General features: G+C 42.3%; 1 pseudogene; it reads right to left on the bottom strand.

Annotated features, from left to right (window-relative positions):
• Positions 1 to 8,242: 8,242 nt before the first annotated feature.
• Positions 8,243 to 9,115, bottom strand: LOC128567740 (40S ribosomal protein S2-like; annotated as a pseudogene).
• Positions 9,116 to 10,792: the final 1,677 nt, after the last annotated feature.

Genomic DNA, 10,792 nt, shown 5'->3' with positions numbered 1-10,792 from the left:
GCAGGTTTGAACCCAGCCCCGGCCAAACTGCAACAATAAATAGCCGGGTGTTGTGGCGGGTGCCTGTAGTCCTAGCTACTCGGGAGGCTGAGGCAAGAGAATTGCCTAAGCCCAGGAGTTGGAGGTTGCTGTGAGCTATGACGTCACAGCACTCTACCAAGAGCGATAAAGTGAGACTCTGTCTCAAAAAAAAAAAAAGTTTGATAGACAACAAGAATTTATTGTTTACCTCTACAATGTGCCAGAACTGTATTTGGAATATATCAGTGAAGAAAACAAAACTTCCTATTGCCACAAAGCTTATGTTCAGCTTCTGTTATAGTGGGTTTCAAAATATAGCTGAGGCAAATTTAATTCAAGTTTAATTCAAACAACCAAAGCAGAAAAACTATCAGAAGGAACTGCTTTCCCAAACAACCATAGGTTACAATGACATGGGTTTGTTTGTTTTTTGAGACAGAGCCTCAAGCTGTCACCCTGGGTAGAGTGCTATGGCATCACAGCTCACAGCAACCTCCAACTCCTGGGCTTAGGCAATTCTCTTGCCTCAGCCTCCTAAGTAGCTGGAACTACAGGCACCTGCCACAATGCCCAACTATTTTTTGGTTGTAGTTGTCATTGTTGTTTAGCAGGCCCGGGCTGTATTAGAACCCACCAGCTCTGGTGTATGTGACTGGCACCTTAGCCACTTGAGCTACAGGTGCTGAGCCTGTTCATTTGTTTCTTTTTTGTTTTTTAGTTTTTGTTTGTTTGTTTGTTTTTGTAGAGACAGAGTCTTACTTTGTCACCCTTGGTAGAGTGCTGTGGCGTCACACTGTTCACACAACCTCCAGCTCTTGGGCTTAGGTGATTCTCTTGCCTCAGCCTCCCTAGTAGCTGGAACCACAGGCACCTGCCACTACGCCGGCTATTTTTTTGTTGCAGTTTGGCACGGGCCGGGTTTGAACCCGCCACCCTCAGTATATGGGGCCGGCACTCCACCCACTGAGCCACAGGCGCCGCCCCTGTTTGTTTTTAATGACTGGAAAAACGAAAACCCCAACTAAAGGTGGAAAACAGACAAACAAATAAAAACTGAACTCAGTGATAGATAATATAGCAATATATAACCTACCTTTATCGCTAATATTAGCTATGTTTTATGGTTTCACAAAATTATCTAAAGCATTAATCATAAAATTTAAAGTAAACCAGGGCAGTGCCTGTGGCTCAGTGAGTAGGGCGCCTGCCCCACATACCGAGGGTGGCAGGTTCGAACCCGGCCCCGGCCAAACTGCAACAAAAAAATAGCCGGGCGTTGTGGCGGGCGCCTGTAGTCCCAACTGCTTGGGAGGCTGAGGCAAGAGAATCGCATAAGCCCAAGTGTTAGAGTTTGCTGTGAGCCGTGTGACACCACGGCACTCTACCTGAGGGCGGTACAGTGAGACTCTGTCTCTACAAAAAAAAAAAAAAAAAAATTTAAAGTAAACCAAAAATACAGGTTAGGGTTTACATTTGTAATAGAATATGGTTTCTGCAGCCCATGTGACAGAGTTTTTATCTTTTTGTAACTTGAGTATCAGACAACAGGAGAAGACACCTATGAAGGAAATAGGAGTATAACAGAACACAGTCTCGGGCAGGCCTTTCCAGTGTAGCCCAAATGCTTCAGCTAATTTGCAGAACAAGATATTGTAAATATCTCTGAGAAGAGACATTTACTGCATGGCAACTGAGTAAACCAGGGAGCCAAGGGATTGCTTCAGAATCTTCCTTTATTCATTTGTAAAATGGGAATAAAAAAAAAATTTAATTTCCTTAAATTAAAAATTTATTTTCTTCATCAGAGAAATGCAAATCAAAACTACTTTGAGATACCATCTAACTCCAGTAAGATTAGCCCATATCACAAAATCCCAAGACCAGAGCTGTTGGTGTGGATATGGAGAAAAGGGAACACTTCTACACTGCTGATGGGAATGCAAATTAATACATTCCTTTTGGAAAGATGTTTGGAGAACACTTAGAGACCTAAAAATAGATCTGCCATTCAATCCTATCATTCCTCTACTAGGTATATACCCAGAAGACCAAAAATCACATCATAACAAAGATATTTGTACCAGAATGTTTATTGCAGCCCAATTCATAATTACTAAGTCATGGAAAAAGTGCCCAAGTACCCATCAATCCACCAATGGATTAATAAATTGTGGTATATGTACACCATGGAATATTATGCAGCCTTAAAGAAAGATGGAGACTTTACCTCCTTCATGTTTACATGGATGGAGCTGGAACATATTCTTCTTAGTAAAGTATCTCAAGAATGGAAGAAAAACTATCCAATGTACTCAGCCCTAATATGAAACTAATTTATGGCTTTCATATGAAAGCTACAACCCAGTTATATCCTAAGAATATGGGGAAAGGGGAGAGGGAGGGAAGGGAATGAGGGAGATGGGCAGAGGGAGGGTGACTGGTGGGATTACACCTGCAGTGCATCTTACAAGGGTACATGTGAAACTTAGTAAATGTAGAATATAAATGTCTTAACACAATAACTAAGAAAATGCCAGGAAGGCTATGTTAACCAGTGTGATGAAAATGTGTCAAATGTTCTATAAAACCAGTGTATGGTACCCAATGATCACATTAATGTACACAGCCATGATTTAATAATTTAAAAAAAATTGATTCTCTTCTTACAAGGGAATAACCAGAAATATGTCTGGTTAAATATTTTCGATTATCAAACAGGTGGCTTATATTGTTCACACTTAGAAGATACTGGTTTTTTGTTTTGTTTTGCAGTTTTTGGCCAAGGCTGAGTTTGAACCCACCACCTCTGGTATATGGGGCCAGTGCCTTACTCCTTTGAGCCACAAGTGCAGCCCAATATTGTTTTTTTTTTTTTTAAGCAGAGTTTCATTCCGTCACCCTGGGTAAAGTGCTTTGGCACATAGCTCATAGCAACCTCAAACTCCTGGGGTCAGGAGATCTGCTTGCCTCAGCCTCCTGACTATCTTTGACTACAGGTGCCTGCCACAATGTCTGGGTTAGTTTGTCTATTTTTAGTAGAGATGGGATCTCACTTTTGCTCAGGCTGGTCTTGAACCCCTGACTCAAAGGATCCACCAGCCTTGGCCTCCTAGAGTGCTGGGATTACAGGCATGAGCCATCGCACCTGGTCAAGAAGATATACATTTTTATTTATGAGCACATACATATTTTTCTTTTTTTTTTTTAATTTTTTTTTTTTTTTTTTGTAGAGACAAAGTCTCACTTTATGGCCCTCAGTAGAGTGCCGTGGCCTCACACAGCTCACAGCAACCTCCAACTCCTGGGCCTAAGCGATTCTCTTGCCTCAGCCTCCCAAGTAGCTGGGACTACAGGCGCCCGCCACAACACACATACATATTTTTCAAATGTCTTTCAGACATATACATGCACACCATACCATTCGTGTCATGGTCTCAATCAAGTTGAATTTTATAATTGTTCTTAAATTTATACTTAAAAAGTTTTCTTGTACACAGCTATGATTTAACAATAAAAAAAATTAAAAAAAAAAAGTTTTCTGTGCTTCTCGCTTAAGCCCAGGAGTTGAAGGTTGCTGTGAGCTATGATGTCACAGCACTCTACCCAGGGCGGCAGCTTGAGGCTCTGTCTCAAAAAAAAGAAAAAGTTTTCTGTGCTACATGAGCCATTTTATATGAATTTGAATAGTAAAATAATTTTTTTTTTTTTTTTGGAGACAGAATCTCAAGCTGTTGCCCTGGGTACAGCGCTGTGGCATCACAGCTCACAGCAACATCCAACTCTTGGGCTCAAGGGATTCTCTTACCTCAGCCTCCCAAGTAGCTGGGACTACAGGCGCCCGCCACAATGCCAGGCTATTTTTTGTTGTTGTTGCAGTTGTCCTTGTTGTGTTAGCTGAGCCAGGCCGGGTTCAAACCCACCAGCCTCAGTGTATGTGGCTGGCGCCCTATCCTCTGAGCTACAGGTGCCGCCAACAACATGTTCAAAATGGTATGCGTGCCTGGCACATTGGCAGTCATATTAAGGGAAAGACAGATATCCAAGTATTTACTCAGAGTAATATAACTTATTTTTTACTTTACTGAACAAAATAAAGTATATTCTAGAGAACTATTGTACATATAAATGTACACTCTGTATCATACATTCTTTCAACTTTCATTCTGTTAATATTGGATTCTAAATATATATATAAATACAAACATATAATATACCTATGTATCACGTGTTCTTTGTATATTGTATTATACGGATAGCATATATGGTTTTCTTTTAATTCATTTAACTAGTGAATGAAGAAAAGAACCAAAATAAAATTAATAGAGAAAAATTTCTTTTTTTCTTTCTTTTTTTATTTTATTATTAAATCATAGCTGTGTACATTAATGCGATCATGGGGCACCATACACTGGTTTTATTTTTTTATTTTATTTTTTTATTATTAAATCATAGCTGTGTACGTTAATGCGATCATGGGGCACCATTCACTGGTTTTATAGACCATTTGACACATTTTCATCACACTGGTTAACATAGCCTTCCTGGCATTTTCTTAGTTATTGTGTTAAGACATTTATATTCTACATTTACTAAGTTTCACATGGACCCTTGTAAGATTCACTGCAGGTGTAATCCCACCAGTCACTCTCCCTCCACCCATCCTCCTCCCACCCTTCCCTCCCTGTCCCCCTTCCCCATATTCTTAGGTTATAACTGGGTTATAGCTTTCATATGAAAAGCCAGAAATTAGTTTCATAGTAGGGCTGAGTACATTGGATACTTTTTCTTCCATTCTTGAGATACCTTACTAAGAAGAATATGTTCCAGCTCCATCCATGTAAACATGGAAGAGGTAAAGTCTCCATCTTTCTTTAAGGCTGCATAATATTCCATGGTGTACATATACCACAATTTATTAATCCATTGGTGGATTGATGGGTACTTTGGGCACTTTTTCCATGACTTAGCAATTATGAATTGGGCTGCAATAAACATTCTGGTACAAATATCTTTGTTATGATGTGATTTTTGGTCTTCTGGGTATATACCTAGTAGAGGAATGATAGGATTGAATGGCAGATCTATTTTTAGATCTCTACGTGTTCTCCAAACATCTTTCCAAAAGGAATGTATTAATTTGCATTCCCACCAGCAGTGTGGAAGTGTTCCCTTTCCTCCATATCCATGCCAACAGCTCTGGTCTTGGGATTTTGTGATATGGGCTAATCTTACTGGAGTTAGATGGTATCTCAAAGTAGTTTTGATTTGCATTTCTCTGATGATTAAAGATGATGAACATTTTTTCATATGTCTGTAGGCCATGCGCCTGTCTTCTTCAAGAAGTTTCTCTTCGGGCAGCGCCTGTGGCTCAAGGAGTAGGGCGCCAGTCCCATATGCCAGAGGTGGCAGGTTCAAACCCAGCCCTGGCCAAAAAAAAAAAAAAAAAAGAAGTTTCTCTTCAAGTCCCTTGCCCAGCCTGAGATGGGATCACTTGTTCTTTTCTTGCTTATACTTTTGAGTTCTCTGTGGATTCTGGTTATTAAACCTTTGTCTGAGACATAACCTGCAAATATATTCTCCCATTCTGAGGGCTGTCTGCTTGCTTTACTTACTGTGTTCTTGGCTGTGCAGAGCTTTTTAGTTTGATCAGGTCCCAGTAGTGTATTTTTGAAGCTGCTTCAATTGCCCAGGGGGTCCTCCTCATAAAATATTCACCCAGACCCATCTGGGATAATTCTTTGTTTTTTTAAGAGACGGAGTCTCACTTTGTCGCCCTCAATAGAGTGCTGCGGCATCACAGCTCATAGCAACAGCCAGCTCTTGGGCTAGGGCGATTCTCTTGCCTCAGCCTACCTATAGCTGGGACTACAGGCACCCACCACAATGCCTGGCTATTTTTTTGTTGGAGTTTGTCCCCAGTCAAACTCCAACAAAAGGGAGTTTTTGTGAGGGGGGCCAGTGCTCTACTCACTGAGCCACAGGCGCTGCCTGGAGGAAAATGTCTTAATAATGAGAAGAAAGCCATTAATATTTTTGTATATTTATTTTATTTATTTTTTTTTTTTGAGACAGTCTCACTTTGCCATCCTCAGTAGAGTACTGTGATGTCATAGCTCACAGCAACCTCAAACTCTTGGGCTTAAGCAATTCTCTTGCCTTAGCCTCCCAAGTAGCTAGGACTATAGCCGCTTGCCACAATGCCCAGCTATTTTTTTGTTGTTTTTGCAGTTGTCATTGTTGTTTAGCTGGCCTGGGTTGGGTTTAAACCCACCACCCTTGTCACTGGCACCATAACCACTGTGCTACGGGTGTCAAGCCTATTTTGGTATATTTAATATTGCTTTTTTCAAGTGTTAACACTTGCTGGTAAAGCATTCTACATTTTTTAAATTGCATTTTCCTAGAAGTGAGGTAAATTAATTATATATTTCAATTAAAAAAAATACTCTTGGCTTAGCACCTGTGGCTCAAGCGGCTAAGGCGCCAGCCACATACACCTGAGCTGGCAGGTTCAAATCCAGGACAGGCCGCCAAACAACAATGATGGCTGCAACAAAAAAGTAGCCGAGCATTGTGGCGGGTGCCTGTAGTCCCAGCTACTTGGGAAGTGGAGGCAGGAGATTCGCTTGAGCCCAGGAGTTGGAGGTTACTGTGGACTGTGATGTCACGGCACTCTACCCAGGGTGACAGCTTGAGGCTCTGTCTCAAAAAAAAAAAAAAAACTCTTAATTCTTTCAATGTGATTTTTCCAAACATTACATAGTAAAAAAAGGTCAAACAGTCATCCAAGAATTAGTAGACAAGGTTTTTGTAATTCTCTATGACATTTTACTGTTTAGTTCTGTTTTTGTTTTTACCTTCTCAAATGAGAAGTTCTGTTTTATGAACTATAAGCTAAATTGATCATGAGAATCTTAAATTCATGACTAAAATTCTAAATTTATGAAACACTACTTAAAATTGGATCAGATTGAGGGGGCGGCGCCTGTGGCTCAGTCAGTAAGGCGCTGGCCCCATATACCGAGGGTGGCGGGTTCAAACCCGGCCCCGGCTGAACTGCAACCAAAAAATAGCTGGGCGTTGTGGTGGGTGCCTGTAGTCCCAGCTACTTGGGAGGCTGAGGCAAGAGAATTGCTGAAGCCCAGGAGCTGGAGGTTGCTGTGAGCTGTGTGATTCCACGGCACTCTACCGAGGGCTATAAAATGAGAATCTGTCTCTACAAAAAAAAAAAAAAAAAATTGGGTCAGATTGAAATGAATAATTTTTGTGGTTTTAGGAGGGTTTTTTTTGCTTTTGTTTTTGTTTTTTTGAGACAGTGTCTCACTTTCTCACACCAGTGAGTGCTGTGTCATCGCAGTTCACAGCAACCTCTAACTCTTGGGCATAAGCGATTCTCTTGCCTCAGCCTCCCAAGTAGCTGGAACTATAGGTGCCTGCAACAACGCCCAACTATTTTTTTTGTTGTAGTTGTCATTGTTGTTTGGCAGGCCCAGGCTGGGTTCGAACCCATCAGCCTGGGTGTATGTGGCTAGCGCCCTACCTACTGAGCTATAGGTGCTGAGCCTTTAGGAGATTTTTATAATCTTTTAATTTCTAAATAAATCCAATGAAAATATACACAAATTACATGTCATTTTTTTGTTGTTTGTTTGTTTGCTTTTTAAAAAACGTAATGCACTTTATTACTCTTGTATGGAAACCCTATAGTGTTGGGTGGCGCCTGTGGATCAGTGGGTAGGCCACTGGCCCCATATGGGGGGGTGCTGGGTTCAAACCTGGCCCTGGCCAAACTGCAACAACAAAAAAAATAGCCTGTGGCTCAGTGGTAGGGCGCCGGCCCCATATCCCGAGGGTGGCGAGTTCAAACCCGGCCCCGGCCAAACTACAAACAAAAAATAGCCAGGCGTTGTGGCGGGTGCCTGTAGCGGGAGGCTGAGGCAAGAGAATCGCTTAAGCCCAGGAGTTGGAGGTTGCTGTGAGCTGGGTGAGGCCACGGCACTCTAGCGAGAGCCATAAAGTGAGACTCTGTCTCTACAAAAAAAAAAAAAAAAATAGCTGGCCATTGTTGCAGGCACCTGTGGTCCTAGCTACTTCAGAGGCTGAGGGGAGAGAATCGCCTAAGCCCTGAGGTTGCTATGAGCTGTATTCTACCCCTCTACTGAGGGTGACAAATTGGGACTCTGTCTCTAAAAAAAAAACAAACAAACAAACAAAAAAACTCTTATGTTATAACCACAGCTGGAGCGTGGGTCCTCTGCACAGAGACTCTGGTGTATGTCTTGACAAGATTGTTGGTGAGTTCCTGGTAAGGAGACTTGGTGAACACTGTCTCTTTTCAGAGGTCAGGAATGAGATAGCAATAGGTCTTGGAAATGGCATCAAAAATGGCCTTGGCAAAGTTGCCCAGGGTGGTAGTGCAGCCCCTGGCTGAGGTGTAGCAGTCATCGATCCCAGCCATCATTAGCAGCTTCTTAGGCACAGGTGCTGAGACAATGCCAGTTCCTCTAGGAGCAGGGATGAGACGCACCAGCACCGAGCCACAGCGGCCTGTCACCTTGCAAGGAACAGTGTGAGGCTTGCCAATCTTATTCCCCCAGTAGCCTCTCTGCATCTCCGCACTAGGAAAACAGAGAGCTTGGCCAGGATGATGGCCCCTCGGATGGCAGTGACTACTTCCTTGGAACACTTAACACCCAGACTGACATGGCCCTTGTAGTCCCCAATGGCAACAAATGGCTTGAACCTGGTCCGCTAGCCAGAGTGGGTCTGTTTTACACTGGCATAATCTTCAAAACCTCATCCTTGAGCAATGCCCCCAGGAAAAAAATCAATGATCTCAGATTCCTTAATGGGCAGGGAGAAGAGATAGATCCCTCCAGGGATTTGATCTTCATGGTGACGGGCATCCACTCTTTGTCCTCCACCTTGCCTTGGCGAGCTCTGCAGCCTCAGCCCCAACCCCGAACCCCGACCAGGGTCATGACCCCAGCCCCGAATGCTGCTGCCAAAGCTTCCATGGAAACCACCACAGCCCACCCACTCCAGGGTCCCTGGGGCTTCCAGGCTCTCCTGCTGCACCAGTGTCATCTGCCATTTGATATTTTCTTTTTTTTTTTTTAATTAACTAATTTATTTATTTTTTCTGCAGTTTCTGGCCAGGGCTGGGTTTGAACCCACCACCTCCGGCATACCTACCCCTTTGAGCCACAGGCACCACCCGCCATTTGATATTTTCATTGGAGAAGCCAAATTACATGTTGTTGGGTTTCTCTCTCTCTCTTTTTTTTTTTTTAAGAAACAGTCTCACTTTATCGCCCTCGGTAGAGGGCTGTGACGTTACAGCTCACAGCAACCTCCAGCTCTTGGGCTTAAGCGATTCTCTTGCCTCAGCCTCCAGAGTAGCTGGGACTACAGGCGCCCGCCACAAGGCCCAGCTATTTTTTAGTTGCAGTTCTGCCAAGGCCGGGTTTGAACCCGCCACCTTCGGTATATGGGGCGGGCGCCCTACCCACTGAGCCACAGGTGCCACCCGAAATTACATGTTGTTTTAATAGTCTTCAGTAAAGACTAGGGGAAAGAAAAAAGTAAATAAAAATAAATAAGTAAAAAAAATTAAAATTAAAACAAATAAAAATAAATATACAACAATTATCAAAGACCTAAATTTGCTAAGAATTGATACAAATGTCTTTTCATTAACATTTATAACAGTACTATGACATACGATATATATGATTTTATAACAGTTCAAAGATGAGGGGAAAAAACTTTCTCAATGTCACAGAGTAAGTGACCATGTGGTTCAACCCAGAATCTGTGTTCTCAAAAATTCAGTCTTTAAAAATGATGAAGCGTAAGCCAGACTTGGTGTTCACACCTATAATTGTAGCACTCTGGGAGGCTGAGATGGATGGATTGCTTGAGCTCAGAAGAGACCAGCCTGAGCAAAAGTGAGATCCGTCTCTATAAAAGTAGAAAAACAAGCCATGCCTGGTGGCAGGCAACTGTAGTTCCTGCAACTCAGGAGGCTGTGACAAGACGATCACTAGAATCCAGCAGTTTGAGGGTGCTGTGAGCTCTGACTCCAGAGCACTCTGTCTCAATACATACATACATACATACATACATACATACATACATACATACATACATACATAAAAACTACTGTGTGCTGCCCAACTGATTGATTGTAATTTCCTTTGACTCTCAGTTGACTGTTAATTTTTTCTTCCTTCTTTCTCCCTGCTTTCCCTTTTTTTATTTTTCTGTTTCAGTATGAAAGATTAAACCATAAGAAAACATGGCTCTGCACCTGTAGCTCAGCAGCTAGGGGGCCAGCCACATACGCCAGAGCTGGCGGGTTTGAATCTAGCCCAGGCCTGCCAAACAACGACAACTGCAACAAAAAAATAGCCAGGTGTTGTGGCAGGCGCCTGTAGTTCCAGCTACTTGGGAGGCTGAGGCAAGAGAATCTCTTAAGCCCAAGAGTTTGAGGTTGCTGTGAGTTGTGATGCCATAGCACTCTACCGAGTGTGACATAGTGGAGACTCTGTCTCAAAAAAAAAAGAAACAACATTTGCTTCATTGTATTGAGAAACATGTATAATAGATATTCTAAATATTTTGACATACTTATTTTCAAGTTCAAATAGGATAAGGATCAAAAACAGCAGAGTCTTACAGGGTGTTATCAGTTAACTCTGGTAGGAAATTGAATAATTTGAAGAGTCTATAAAAGGTACTATTTTAAGAGAGTGATCAAGAGACAAGG

Source organism: Nycticebus coucang, chromosome 16 (genome assembly GCF_027406575.1).
Source record: "Nycticebus coucang isolate mNycCou1 chromosome 16, mNycCou1.pri, whole genome shotgun sequence".
Lineage (NCBI taxonomy): Eukaryota > Metazoa > Chordata > Mammalia > Primates > Lorisidae > Nycticebus > Nycticebus coucang.
This window is presented reverse-complemented; position numbering and strand designations above follow the sequence as displayed.